The following is a 16,645-nucleotide window of genomic DNA, read 5'->3' on the forward strand; positions in this document are numbered from 1 at the left end:
CTCTCCATTCTTCTTTCAACTAGCCTCTGCAGCAAGGCTCTTATTTCCCTCACATTTGGGGACTATACTCAGCTCTAACTTGCATAATACTAACTGTGGCCCAAATTAACATAATTTCAGAATGTGAAGATAGAATAAAGTGTCTTATTTAAAAGGATGAATGAATGGTCTGGATGCTGACAAAATATTACAGAAACCTGAATAACCTTGTGTTCTGACTGTAAAGGAGAGCCCACCTGCTTCAACTTGCTTTTATTCATCACTACTTCAAACATTTCATTCCATTCCCTTGATGTATAGGAGAAAGCTAAAAATTCAACTCACCCTTGAAAATGACAATTACATTTTCTATTGTTCTGGGTTTTATGTAAGGAAAACTTTATTAAAAATCATATTTCATCTACAAAAATATGTTAAAGAGGTATAAGAACTATAAAAATAGAATGCTGCACTAGCTTTCTCCAGTCTGTTTATTAAATAAAGATGATGCATATAGTGAAAATGAATTAAAAAACTTGATATTGATGACTGTGTTATCACCCCATTAACTAACTTCCATTTATTATTTTTCCTTTGGTAAGTCAGCATTATTTAATTTTTAATTGATTATTCATTCTTTTTCTTTTTCCTTTTTTTTTTTTTTTTTTGTAAAGTAACTAAGCTTGTAGATACTATTATGATTACCTTACACTTTCTACATAGGTTCCAATTGTTTGGGAAGAGAAACAGAATCCCATACCATACCATGTTTTTAGAAGCTAAATAACTAATTATATATAACTAATCTTAACAGTAACCACTTCTATTTTTACTTATAAATAAATTTTCCAATATCTTTTAGGTATTTCATTTAATCCTCATTACTAATTTGTGAAATATGCTAACATTATAATTTTTGCTACTCAAGAAGAGTGACCAGGTTAGGACAATGGAAAGCCTTGCCCATGTTTCCATGTCCTCTGGTTGGGATGCACAGTCCTTTTATGTGTTTTCCATATAACAATGCTTCCTCCCTGGGGTTATCAGTTTAGATAAGTCAGTGTGTATTATAAGATTTATTGATACACAAAGATTTCTATACAGCACTACTTATGTTTGTTTTCATGTGCAAAATATATATGTATTAATTAATGAAAATAAATATAATAAAGTGAAAAATGTAACTTGCCTTCTTTTTTTTCTTGATTCCCTCCTTTAGATAGCCTGCTGATTTTGCAGATTATCATTTTGTCAAAGAATCTTCTTTGCTTAAAGCCATTGGTGGTTCTTGTGTGCCAAACTCCTTTCCCAAAGTCAGATTGACCTACAGTATTAATAAAAAGTGTCACCTCCACCAGGCAACATAAAACTTTAAATATATGCTTTGTACTTCCAATCTTGCACAATAGTGAGTTGGGGTTACAGTGTGTTGAAAGAGGAGGCATCAGTGAAGGATAATTTCTGGATACTTATTTTGAATTCTCTTTCCCAGAACTCATGATCAGGATCAAAGAAGCAGTATACATTCTACTCTTTGTCAAATGCTATTAACATTGGTGAGCCCTAGGAATCACTTCTAGAAGATTGTGAAGATAAGAACAATATGGATGCACAACAAATCAAAGATCCTAGAGTCCTATCCTTAATAACAAGACTATCAGCCTCTTAAGTCCCATAAGACCATAAGAACTGAAGCCATCTATAGTCATCAGCTTACTGTCTATAATAACATGACTTTATTGTTCCAGGAAATTTTTGCTCAGAAAGATAACATTGTAAATACCATATTGTTTATTTCACATAATTCCTGAAAATCCATCTATCTGAACAATAAATTATTCTTCAATAGTTTGTTAAACTGGAATCATCAAACTGCTTTTAACTCTTAAAGTTTCTTTTCAAACTCTCATATTTCCGTGTTTACTAATCTTAAACTACCATATCACAACCTTAACTTAGCTCCTATCAGGTCCTCAGCATTGAAAAACCTTTAAATAGCTCCTCTAAATCTACTGATTTCCCGATTTTGTCCTTTTCTCCAAAAATTCACCTAAGACTATCAAGACAGTGGTCTCTCTGACTGCAGTAAATAAACCTGGCATTGTTCCATGAACAAGGTATTTTTGTGGTCTCTTTAGGAAGTCATCAGCATATGTGACCCCCAGCCAAGGGGCAGGTAAATGAAACTGATGAGCTCTTAATAGTAGATAGAGTGACTGTGTGCTTTTCTCAGAGATAGTCCCTGTGAAGATGACTCTAGTGGAAATGAAATTAAAATGGACATTAAGATGCATTTTGAGGGACTTTTCACCCCACTGTGTATGTTTTCAATCTTTTTCTATGTAACAGCTTTGTCTTCACAGATTTCCAGAACCTGAAATACAAGTCTTTCACAGGCATATATTATGCTTTTAATTTCTCCTCGGAACTCAAGTGATTCTTTTTTTTCCCCTTCTCTAAGAAATAGAAAAGTGTTCAGATATGCAGTTGCCATGTTTACTGAATTTTTAAAAAGAAAATGATCACTGAAACATCTTGTGAATGGGAAAAATATAATCACCAAAGCAAGGATTATGTACACCCAACAGTCTTAGTACTAATCTGTCACTTAAAAATTTAAATATATGCATTTATTACACACATCTATATTGCCAATAGCAAATATTGAAATGAACATCAAATTTGTGTTACATAGCTGTCAATAGCAAACCAAATACCAAGCTGTTACTATTTAAAGAAGAGATTTATATATTTCCCTTTTTTGTCATTACTTACCCTTTCTCATTATTATACCCAAAGTGTAGTTTTAATTATGCAACAGCTGTTAGGCACATGTTACTCCTTTTGTTAAGGTTTACTCTATCTGAAATATGAAGACTGCATTTATCAACCTCCTTTAAATGGAAGTACAGGCCTAAGACATATCTGTGGAACATAAGGTTCTATGCCAACAAAATGTATGTTTCTTGATTTTATTTTAATGAAAATCACTGCTGCCTCCATAGTACACTCCTGTTCATTATGAAATAATTTTGAGAGCCTGTCTATTCTCAGAGAATTCTATCTCAGGAGTTCTTTTTAGCACTCCAGAGCCATTTTAAATAACAATGTGAAAATTCATTTTCAAATACAAGCTAAATGGGAACCTTAGAAATCAACCTATTGAACTAAAAAAAAAAGATGTGCTTTGGAACACATTTTGCTATTTTACTAGCAAAGGGGTATTTTTATCCATAAAAGGATGTTTCCTAAGTGATATTAAGATTTATAGTTTTTGATAAGAAATTTACAATACTCTGACTTGTGGTAATAGCCATTGTCCTAGAGACGCTGTCATTGGAGGTTCAAGTACCCGTAAAAACAGTAACAAAATTAAGCTTAATATCACATTAACTCATTTCTTTCATATTAGGTGAAATGTATTTCAATAGGACAGCAAATCAGGGAGTTTTTTTGTCGTCTCAATTTTTTTTAACTTGATAACCCTGAAGGAGTTAACTAGCAAAAATATATTGTCCTAATTTTAAATTTTGTAAGAACTCTTCAATCTCTCTGACTCTCTCACACACACTCACACATACCAGTACTGCTCCTCCCAACATGACCAGCCTCTAGGTCATAATGATGTTTTGTTTGTTTATTTTGTTCTGTTTTATTGTGCTTAATAACATCAGTAACAAGTCATTCTCTTCATCTTGAAACTATTCTGCATGTTGTTTGCCTCACTTTTTCAGCTTCCTCAATAAAAGGAAAGTCTTAAAGTCTTTTCTTCTTATTAACTTATATTTACAGCAAAGATGTCCCTAGAAAACAGAGTTTTCCTGATGGCAGGGCAGATTAGGGAGCTGAATTCCCATACAGGCTGTGTGGTGTGTGTGTGTGTGTGTGTGTGTGTGTGTGTGTGTGTGTGTGTGTATGTGCAAGCATGTGTATATTTGTGTGTGTGTCTGTCTGTGTGTGTGAACACTTTGGACCCTGGCCCCTGACAAAATCTTTCTCCTTTACTAAACTTTAGTCAGCCTCCTCTGAGTCCTCTTTTTGACTAGACCTTATCTTTGGGTCTTGATTTCAACAAAAATTTATTAACACATGTGTTGCAAATACACATGGGAGTACTCAATGATGAGTAGCTCAAAGGGATGCTTTGAACTTGAGTTGATATAGCATCTTAGCAGAGAATAATAATTTTTTAGAGAAATGGCAAGAGAAAGGAAAAGAACTTTGAGCTCCTAAGGTGGCAAATTGTGGGAAGATAAATATACGGAGGAACTTGATAACGTTCTAGAGTTGTGTCTAGGAATTAACTTCTGTCCTTTGTGGTGGAGAGGGGAAGGAGGACACCTTTATAAATGTATGTCCTGCTTTCAGCCAAACAGTGGAAGAGCAGAGAGCTTTTCTTGTATCTACTTCTTTTCAATTGCCTTCAGTTCAAAATGATTTTATGAGACACAGGCATACTTTGGTGTGGCATATTCTGCTGGCCTTCACCTCCATGGATCAATTTTAGCAAGAATCCCCCTTAGTCAGTTTTAAGAGAATCCCTCACTCTTATTAACTGGTCAAATTTCTCATTCCCCATGTGTGCTATCTGACCACTCTGGCCTGCATTCAACAAGAATCTTATTAAATCTCTTTAGCAAGAACACTCCTCACCTCGATGCCTCTTCTTAGGAATTTTTCATCCACTGACTGCCTCCACCCCCCCCCCCCCCATTCTGCTCAATGACTATAATTCCCCAGCTATCTTTGCTATATTTGAAGTTAGGCCAGTCTCTCTCTATTGCAATAGTCTTGACACCTATCACAATAGTTCTAAGTAAATTTTTCCTTTCCTCTTTAACAAATGTCAGAAAATTTTTTTCTTAGTATCCCCATCATCAACAATTCAGTCTAATTCCGGTCCCAGCAAAAGAAGTCAAATGGAACTGGAAATTTCACCTGATAGAATTTCCAGGGAGCAAACATCTTCTCACCACTGTTGTGCACCTTCCCTTTGGAATTTGGAGAGTGATGTAGAAACACCAATACTGCATGTGTTTTCAATGTATTCAGAGCTATGGTTAATAAGAATGTGGAGGAGGGCAATGGATGCAGTGATTTCCCAACTTTCTCACTCCAGTGGTTTGAGCAGGTCTCCTACCACTCCTTTGTGGGAAGTCTCAGACGTGTGACACATTGGGAAAGTGCTTGAATCACAGAATAAGAGCAAAAGAATATTTATGTCAAGGGAAGAGCCTGAAAGGGTTGATGATGAAGCAAAACTTCACCGGGAGTTGTGGAGACTGAAATTCATGAGACAAAGATGGAAGAGTCCTCTCACTGCTCTTCAGAATATAATTTTTTACTGTTTCTTCCTTCTTCCCTTTACTTTCTTCTTCCTTTTTCTTTCCTCCAGCTTTCCATTTATCCTCCATTAGAGATAGCAACCCATTGTGCCATTTATGTATGCTTCCATTTTTATGTCCCTCACAACTCCAATAAACGTTTAAGATGTGTAATTTCAATAATCTTCAACAGTCTGAGGTGTTATTACTATTACCTATTGTACATGTGAGGAATCTCAAGCATGCAGAGATTAAATGATTTGTTCATGGTCACATAGCTAGTAAGTGGCAAATCAAATTTGAAACTCAGCCCTCACTAAAACTTGTTCTTTGGTATTAACCAGTGCTTTTCAAGTCTTAATGTGCATCCTTAAATAACCTGGAGATCTTGCTAAAATGCACATCCAGGCTCAGGAGCTCTGGGTGGGGACCTGGAATTCTACATTTGTAGGGGATGATGATGCTGCTTTTCCCTGGGCGACACTTTGAAGGGCTTTGGTGGTCATTAATTTGAAGTTGTAAAGTTTTCACTGATAATATGCTTCATCATAATTTTGCCTCATTACTTTAGAATGTGTCTAAAATACCATAGATTGATTTATCCCCCAGATCCTTATTCTTCACTCAACCCAAAGGTTAGAGCCTTCTGCTATCAGTAGAACTGCTCCAATCAAATTCTCCCTCAAGGTTTTTCCTTAGAAATCTCAAATGTAGTACTTTTTGTTTTTAGTCCATCCATCAAATCTTTCATTCCACTTATCATTTTTTCTCCGTCTCCTCTGAATTCCTTTCAATTTATCTACATTTTTTGGGCACCTACCAGCACAAAGCTGAATGCTTTATTCCAGGTGTGGACCCATCATTCATATGGAAAATGCTATCACATCACGTCTCTCAGTTTTATGACACAAGTGATACAATCTCTTTCAGTGTTGAGTACAAAAGAGTCCTGCATCATTTTGTGACTGAGTTATATTGAAGATTTCTATCTAATTTGACATGGTAATTTACAGCCTCAAATATCTGTTCTTCTTCAAAAGAACTAATTTACATCTTTGAAGCTGGATGACACATTTTTTCCTATACCATGCACGTTTCATCATTTTTTTGTTACTGATGTTAGCACACCACCCTCCTGATTTTCTAATTTGGTTTGCTTATTGGTGGGGAGCTTCTTTCATGCCTTTTATAGTGTATGGACTGGTACCAAGGCAGAAACATACTTTTTATATTCCAAGTACCTCTGGATTGAAATTATGAAGTTCTAGAGCTGGAATTTTCAATTAGTTAAGAGTAAGACAAGGTGTCATAGATTTTATTTTCGGAGGCACTGTAAGGCAAAACCAACAGGGGCTAAGGGCAGATTAGTTGGTTAATACATTTGAACTTCTGCATATTATAAAACTTCCATTTTTAAATTTTCTTTTGTGTTTGCTCCTGCTACCACTGTGCTTGTGGTACCATTGTGGTAGGGAGCCCTCCCTAAGGAAGGAAAAAAAAAACAAAAACCTCAAGGCAACCTGGCTATATGATTACGTGACAACATCCCTCAAGGCTGTGTAACACAAGACCACTTAATCAGACTACACGTTTGTGTGTTACCACATATGGGAGATGAGAGAAAGAAAGAAAGAAAGAAAGAAAGAAAGAAAGAAAGAAAGAAAGAAAGAAAGAAAGAAAGAAAGAAAGAAAGAAAAAGAAAGAGAGAAAGAGAGAAAGAGAGAAAGAAAGAAAGAAAGAAAGAAAGAAAGAAAGAAAGAGAAAGAAGGAAGGAAGGAAGGAAGGAAAGAAAGAAAAAGAAAAAGAAAAAAGAAAGAGAAAAAGTAAAAGAAAAAGAAAAAGTAAAAGAAAAAGAAAAAGAAAAAAAGAAAAAGTGAAAGAAAAAGAAAAAGAAAAAGGAAAAGAAAAAGAAAAAGAATACAAAACTACACCACGTGGCATTCAGGGTTCAGTTCCTCCCGACGAACCCAAGTGAGAAGCGCCAGAACAAATGAAGTTGTTTCCTGGAAAAAAAAAAAAAAGCCTCAGTGTCACGACTCTCTGTGTGAGAATCTTGCTACACCCTTAGCTACCTAGAAATGTTTCTTTTGAAAAATTCCAATTCAGTCTTAGGTGAACCAGGAGGAAAAGGACTGATTCATGTGTGGGCCAGAAAACCTTAAGTGGAGAGTCTGTTCTGAGCATAAGATCTCCTTTTACTTACATTTACACATATTTGAAAAAGAGTAGTACCTTTATATAAGAGGCTTGTGCTTATGCATTTTAGAGTTAAAGCTTGGTGCATTGTTTTTTCAATGACAACCCCACTAAAGGGATAGTAAAGTCACTTACTAAGATAGCTGGAAAAGCCTGGAAAAATCTAGTTAAGTGTATGGGTGTACATGTGCACAAGCATGTGAGAGAGCATGTGTGAGCAGGCTAACATGGGAGAGAAGGGAGAGCAAAGGATGGAGAGATACCAAGGGAGGAGGAGGTAACTAAAGTCAAATTTTAAATCTTTTCTTTCCCTGAGTTCTTCCTAATGAGAATTTTCTCTCACAAATGCTTCTTTGATTCTAAAGTTGTGAACATTTGTTACTTGAGCAAATATATAGAGAGGACCTCCTATGAGTCAGTGACTAGCTAGGTATCAAGTGGCAAAAGACTGAAAAACATGCTGTTCATGCCATGAGGAGCTCACAATTATTAGGTGAGGTAAATTTCTGAAGATCAATTAGTTCTTTTTTCTGTTGTAGTCCTAGTTTCCTTTTGTTACTTTGTACCAGGAAAACTCCATAGGAGGGAACAACTTCTTATTCTGGGAATAATGGGAAAGTCCTAGAAAAATTTATTGTACAGAGGTATTTGGGCAGGACCCTGCACACTAGGCTGGGATTTCTGTTGGATAATAGTTGGTGAACAAAATGTCATGGACTTTTGTTTTGAGAGACCTTGTAAGGCAAATTCCAAAACAGGGCTTAGCTCCTTGTAAGCTCAGGATAATAAATTTAAACTTGCATATATTGTAAAATTTTATCAAGCATTTACATAACGAAGCAATATTTCCCTGGAGAATGTAGGAGAGAGCTGTATACATGAATACTGGTCCTCCCAAATAAATTAGTTCTTGAGCTCTGAAACTGAATCCTACTGCTTGGTTGCCTGAGTTATATTTATTTAAATACAGTTGCACAAAGGGGAACACAAGGAATGCTTGCCAATGAACATAGGGCTGGAGTAGGGGGACATGGACTCTATGTCAATTATTTATTCCTACTTTATTGTAGGACATTCTTTGGTTGCCACATAGAGCTTCCATCAGCATAAATTTAGTGCCTAAAATTCTATGTTTCATGACATAGATTTGGGTGTCTATGCACCTTTAAGTGTCTCTAAACTCAGATAGTTGAGATATTTATATTTGATTTGATATCTGATATTGATTCTTTGTTTTACAGTGATTTATTTCAAATAGCAATCATGTGAAAGTATTAAAATGATAATCACAATAATAGGTAATATTTATTTAGTACTTACTATGTCAGGCACTATTCACTACATGACATTATACCATTTAATCCTCACAAAAACCTTGAATTACAACTCTAAATTCATCTTATTGATGAGGAAACTAATACAAAGACAGGTTAAATTGTCTAAGGCTAGTTATGTTGCAGCTAAACAAAGGTTCTCATCTGCATATTTCTGACTCCAGAAACTGTATGTATAACTCAAACACTGTATTTTTATGTGTGTCCACTTACATGAACAGTTAGTTAACTCACTGCAGCAATAAGATGATGCTCAGTGAACTTGCCCAATGAAAGTTCTACAGAAGAAACAAAAGATGGCTACTATGGAACACTTACAACTCCAGAGCATATAAGTTAGTAGTAAACACTTTTATGTCTATCATTGAAATGCAATGCTATGCTAAGTGTTATAATAGAAGATAATAACATTAGCAAAGGTTACAGAGGAGAGATTAATTTTAACTAGAGGAGTCTGCAATGATTTTCAGATAAGATTTGAGCTGAAATGAGATTTAGGGAATATTTAAAGCCCCAGCAGGTGATTATAGAGTTGGTGGGGCTGCTGGGGAGAGGCAACTGGCAAACATTCAAGCAAAGACAAACCCTCCAGAGAACGAAAGATGTGTTTAGGAAATAGCAGGTGGACTATCAACAAACTATAGGGAACTTAGAAGGGAGACGGAACACTGATGTGTGGGAAATGAAACCGGAAAGTTAGGCAGAAAACCAATTCTAGGCTGAATTATTTCAATTTTATCCAATAGTAAACTGGAGGCATCAGAAGTTTTTGAACTGTCATGTGACAAGATCAAATCTAAGATTTAGAGAGACACGTAAGCACTAAATATGAATAGTGGGTGGGCAGAAGCAAGCAATCCAGTTAAATCATAGCAAAAGTGAGTTACTGAACTAGTATGACTACTTTTGACTATGACCTGGACTGACAGCATTTACACTCACTTGTGGTTGCTCTGACGTTAAGCTATAATGTATATTGTAAATTTCAAATATGTCTTTATGCTTAGGCTGAATTTGACTTATTTATTACCTAAAACAGTATTTATTTAGAACATTTGTTATTTTATTTAGGACTTAGGATGTTTTATAATATTAGCTGACACAAAATTTCTAATTTTCATATAATAACATTTACTGTTGATTTATCAGTCATTCCAAACATTAAAAAAATTTTTTTAATGTTTATTTATTTTTGAGACAAGAGAGAGACAGAGCATGAATGGGGGAGGGTCAGAGACAGGGAGACACAGAATTTGAAGCAGGCTCCAGGCTCTGTGCTGACCCGATGCAGGGCTCAAACTCACAGAGTGTGAGATCATTACCTGAGCCGAAGTTGGATGCTTAACCGACTGAGCCACCCAGGCGCTCCTGTCATTCCAAACATTTTTTCAGAATATTACCGTTCTAACTATGGCATTTTTAAAACAATGTTATACCAAGCAAATCTTAATATAACCAGGATAGTTCAAAAGGAAAAAAAAGACAGGTCTGAAAGGAGGTTTAAAAAAATGAATGGAACAAAACTATAAATTTTAAAATGTTGAGGAAGTAATTCTTTTTTGACAAAGAGATGGAATAGATGACTTATTGCGTCATTTTCAAACTTTAGTTTCCATGAGTCTGTGATTCATACATAAGAGAAATTGTTTTAGCTCCTGACTGATGGTCCTTCCAATCCCTGTTTCCCTCTTGCCACCAAAAATAAGATTCCTCTAAGTATAAAAATGTTTCAAGCAGACTTTTTGACTCTGTAAGGCTCCAAGTGATAAATATTACACTCAACATTGCTGTTTGAGATGGTAAATCACCGAAAGTTGAATTTATAGAATTCTAGAGATATGTTTTGTTCAGCCACCCCCTATTTTATATCCAAGGCCAGAATTCTCTGATACGCTATTAGAAACAAAGTTCAAAGCATTATACAAAAATAATTTAGTGTATTGAAAGCACTCTTTTAAGCAAATTCTGTAGGTTTCAAATAAAATAATATTTTATTTCTACAACTACCCAGTTATCTGTTAATTAGTTAAGAAAATCCTCAGGACTGGCAATATGCTGTGGGCAATGTCAGACCAAATATTAAGAAAGGATGTTCCTGGCACAAAATGATTAGATATTACATAAAGTGTGTATTCATGTATCTATGTTCATGAACACTCAACAGGGAGTAAGATACTTCTTATGCAGCCAACAATTAAAAAAAACCCACAAAAAATATGGTTATCTGAGATCAGGTTTCAGTATCAGCTGAATGGTCCCAAAATTTGGTTTGAGACCAATAACATAAAATAGGTAGAGCTGATATGAGACTCTAAGGGAACTTGAAAACATAAAAAGGGCAGAAGTGACCCAGTGTGGTAACACTGCCTGGCTCCCAGCAGAAGCAAATGAAAATCCTGTCAAGAAGGAAACAATCTCAATTTTTGTCAGTGTATTATTCATATAATAAAACTCATCACATATGAGCTTACAACTAAAGATCACCAGATACACACAGAACCAAATCACTATGAAATAGCCATCAAAACAATAAGCAAGAAATTTAGATTCCCTAAGAGTTAAAAAACTGTAAAAATCAGACATAAACTTTTAAATCCCTAAGGTGGAAATGTTTACCAAAATAAAAATGAGATAATAAAAATATAAATTAACAAGAAACTACAGAAAAGTTAAGAAATCATTTGGTATCACTGTATCATTTAGGGTTCTTAGAGAAACAGAACTAATAGGATCTATCTATCCATCTATCTCCCCCCACACACATATCTTATATACCTATCTATCTAGATATATATAAATCTATATATGTCTTATACATATCTATATATAAATCTATACATACTACATATCTTATATTTAATAATGGATATTATGATAGATGTTATTCTATCTACTGTCACCTATTTTTTAAAATATTTTTTTAATGCTTATTTTATTTTTGGGAGAGAGAGAGAGAGTGAGTATGAGCAGGGTAGGGGCAGAGAGAGAGGGAGACACAGAATCTGAAGCAGGCTCCAGGCTCCAGGCTCCAAGCTGTCAGCATAGAGTCCAACATGGGGCTCAAACTCAGGAAACATGAGATCATGACCTGAGCTGAAGTCGGACACTCAACCTACTGAGCCACCCAGGCGCCCCTATCATTTATCTATTAGTTGAATGCTCTAGCTATCTAAATTTATTTTAAAGAATTGGCTTATGTGCTTGTGGAGGACTACAAGTTTATAAATTATAGGGCAAGGTGGCAGACCATAAGTTAGGCAGGATTTCTATGATACATTCTTAATACAGAATCCCTTCTTCAAAAAATCTGGTTTTACTCCTAAAACCTTCAACTGATTAGGGGCAGCTAGGTGGCTTAGTCGGTTGAGCGTCCAACTTCAGCTCAAGTCATGATCTCATGGTCTGTGAGCTCGAGCCCTGCATCAGGCTCTGTGCTGACAGCTCGAGCCTGGAGCCTGCTTTGGATTCTCTGTCTCCCTCTCTGCTCCTCCCCTGCCTGCACTCTGTCTCTCACTTTCTCTCAAAAAATAAATAAACATTAAAAAATAATTTTAAAAAAATAAAAAAAGGACCTTCAATTGATAAAGAGAGGCCTAGCCACATTATCAAGAATAATCTGTTTTACATATAGTTAACTGATTGCAAATGTTAATTACATGTGCAAAATATTTTCATAGCAACACCTAGACTTAATTTTGATGAAACAACTGGTTGCTATAGCCTAGCCAAGTTTGATATGTAAAATTAAATATCACAACAAATAAACTTTTAAAAGGAAAAAAGTACAAATTATTGAAATTTTAAAAACTGGTGAAGAAGTGAGCAGCAAAATGGGCAGAATTAAATTGAAAACTATTAGAGTGGAAAATATGTCTGAAGAAATTATGCAGATATACAAGGAAATGGAAATTGAAAGAATAGTTAAGAGACAAAGACAGAGCAAAAAAAGTTCTAATATACGTCTAAATGGAAACCCAGAAAGGGATGATAAAATTAAAGGAGGAGGGTAATATTTGAAGAAAAAAAATGACTGAAAATTTTCCATAAATAATAGAAGATACAAATGCCCAGATATGAGAAGCACAATGCATCAAACAGAAACCAAACCAAATACTACACACACCTTCTACTGTCAGCAAATATTGAGTGAGACCACTATGGGAAAGCTACATTAGTTACACTAGTCACAACTAAAATCAACAGAGACAATGCAAAAAGCAACTATCTGAGGGCTCAGGAGGGTCTAGGGGAAAATTTCTACCAATTCTATAGAATTTTTTACATTTCTTATTCCATCTCATTCTCCCAATATCAAAACAAAATCCCTTACAAGGAAAGAAATTACATACGAATAGCTCCCATAAACATAGATACAAATGTCTTACAACAAAATATTAGTAAATCAAATATAGCAGTATATAAAAGGAATAATACATTATGACCAAGTGTCATTTATAGCAGGAATGCAAGGTTAGTTCACTATTAAAAAATCAATCAGTATAATTCACCATAAAAAGGTTAAAAACATAACCGTATTAGTAGATACAGAAATGCATTTTACATAGTTCAACATTCTTTCATGATTAAAATTTCTTAGAAAGCTAGGAATCAACCACACTTCCTTAAGTTGATAAAAGGCATTATACTATTCTGTGATTGTTGTCAGAAAATATTACAAAGTTAGTGGCTTGAAACAATGTATTTATATTAGTTTACTGTTCTGGTAATTTAGAAGTCCAAAATGTTTATCACCAGGCTAATCAAGGCTAAGCCCTGGAGGAGAATCCAATTTTTGTACCTAGCTTCCACAGGCTGCCTACAGTCCTTTGCTGATAGCCCCCTTCCATCTTCAAAGCTATCAATAGACAATTATGTCTCATGTTGCTTCATTTTGATATGACTTTTGCCTTCCTCTTCCATATTTAAAGGACTTTTGTGATCACACTTGGCTGACCTGGTTAATTTAGAATAATCTCATTAAGATCAGTTGATTAGCAACGCTAATTCAATCTGCAACGTTAATTTTCCCTTGCCACGTAACATAACTTATTCATAGGGACCTGGAAATAGGGCATGGGCAGATTTGGGGGATATTCTGCTGACTACAGCATATATAAAATCCCTACAGTAAACATTTTAAAACAATTTTTTTAATGTTTATTTATTTTTGAGAGAGAGAGAGAGAGAGAGAGAGAGAGAGAGAAAGAGAGACAGAGTGTGAGTTGGGAGGGGCAGAGAGAGAGAGAGGAAGACACAGAATCTGAAGCAGGCTCCAGGCTCTGAGCTGTCAGCACAGAGCCCGACACAGGGCTTGAACTCACGAATGGTCAGATCATGACCTGAGCCAAAGTCGGACGCCCAAACGACTGAGCCACCCAGATGCCCATACAGTACACATTTTAGTAGTATTCTAAATACTTTTCCTCTAACACTCTCAAGAAAGGTGCCTCTTCTTTGTGCTCCCTTAGCATCTCTACCCCAGCATTTAGTCTAATGTGTAATTTCTGGTTTTTTTGCTTGTCCTTCTAGACATGATACATTATTTAGTAGTGTATACCAGATCAGTGCCTGGAAAATAGAGTTCTTAATAAGCACAAGTTCTAAAAAGCAGCATCTACAAATGATGTATGACTTAAGAAAACTATCAGGATGGGTTGTTACTTGCGTCCCTTTCCTTCCTCTGTAGAACTGGTGACTGTGTCTTCTTAAATAATAAAGGAAGGCTTAGTTTCCATGGTTCCTGTATCATTCAAGCATACAGAACATACTTATTTGGGTAGAAAAAACATAGAAAACATATTGTTGCTATGGTGCTTTCTTTCTAATGGCATCTTACATGGTGCTAATAGGTAACCCGTTTAGAAATTCTAGATTAACATGAAAAGACGGGAAAAATAGGTTGGGAGAGACAATAAGATTCATTTAAAAAAGTATAGGAGTACAGACATTGCATTATGTATAAAATGTACAAAATATTGTTTATATAAATAAGTTATTCCAGTAGCTTATATTTACTTAGCAATTGTGTGATTGTTTTCAAGAGAACTAAGTTTGGGAAAAAATATCACTGAATTTAATAAAAGTGGCTTGCATGTGTAAGCCCAAACCATGGATATTGCATGGAGGTCACTTTGGAGAAACTTTTTAAACATTAGTTTGTTATTAGAATGAAAGCTCACATTTTGCAGATTTTACAATTACCATTTTATAATATTTAATATATAAAATGAATTCAGTGTATATGTAGGCTATGACGCAAATGTACAAAACAAAATCCCAAACCTCATCAGTCAACCTACAAAGAAAATCCCAACAGCTGTATCATCTCTGGGCTCCTTCCCTATTCCATATCTCTGTTCTCCTCTAGGAACATGTATTATGATTTTTTTTAACAATAACCATATCACTCATACCTTTTTTCCTGAAATTTGTCTATTTCTTGTTCTTGACTCACTGCTATGGCCAGTATGTTCACTAAAAAGTTAAAAAAAGACAACAAAAAACTATGTTTTTTCTAGATTTCTTTTCTTTTAAATTTTCTTTCTAGATTTTAAAGAGACTTCTTCCTAAGTTTCATTATTCAGACTAATGCTAGCTATAGATTTTTCATATATTTCTTTTATTAGATTAAGAAATTTTCTGTTTTTACTAAGAATGTTTTTCTTAATACAAATGTTGAATAATTAAATAATTTTGTTGTATCTATTTATAGTGATCATGTGATTTTCTCTTTTAACATATTATGAAATGGGTTATATTTATAGATTTTTTTCATGTTAAAAACTGTTATAATACTTTGATAGACTCATTTTGCATTTTTTAAAATATTCTTTTAAAATCTTCCTTTGTCAACTCATCATCTCAGGGAAAGTAGAGTAAGACAGATCCTGACATTTTATTTGAAAGCTGCTTGATGTTATAACTTACCAAAATCATCTAAATATTGATGTTCCTCTTTAAAAATGAGAACTATCGACCTAAAGAGTGTGTTGAAGATTAAAACCTCAGAAGGCATTTAATTAATGTCTGATCTTTATTTTCTATCCAAAGGATTCCTCAAGTCTTATGCTCAAATGTCACTTGCTCCCTGAACTCTTCCCTGATCCTTCCAAATTAGTATAATCACTTCCTTTTCAAACTTAACATTTTGCAGGCTTAATTTTGTTGTACTTACATCATACCTACTATTATTATTTGTTTATCGATTTATCTCCCTAATAGAGTATATGTTCCACTTATTAAAACCAGGGACTGTGCCACTTTTATATCCATTGAATAGCTGCTAATAAGGTGTTATGGACTGAATTGTGACCTCCAAAATTCATATGTTGAAACATCTACTCCCCAGTACCTCAGAATGTGATTATATTTGGAAGCAGATCTTTTAAAAAGGTAATTAAATTAAAATGAGTTTCTTAGGGTGGGCTCTGATTCTACATGACTGCTGTTCTTATAAGAAAAGGAGATCAGGGGACACAGAGAAACACCAGGAATGTGTGCGTACAGAAGGAATGTCATGAGGCAGCCAGAGGGTGGTCGTCTGCAAGCCAAGGAGAGAGACCTCAGAGGAAACCAACCCTTCCAGCACCTTAATCTTAAGACTTCTAGATTCCAGACGATGAGAAAGTAAATTTCTCTTGTGTAAGCCATTCAGTCTGTGGTATTTTGTAATGGCAGTTCTAGAAAACTAATACCTAAGGTATATAATAAATATTTCTATATTTAATTGTATCAACTACTTGTATGATGAAGACTGCATAAGTGTAGAACACAGTCCTTACACCATCCTAACCATATGCATATAATTAATGG

The sequence above is a fragment of the Puma concolor genome, chromosome A1 (assembly GCF_028749965.1).
Source record: "Puma concolor isolate L17-30 chromosome A1, mPumCon1.1.hap2, whole genome shotgun sequence".
Lineage (NCBI taxonomy): Eukaryota > Metazoa > Chordata > Mammalia > Carnivora > Felidae > Puma > Puma concolor.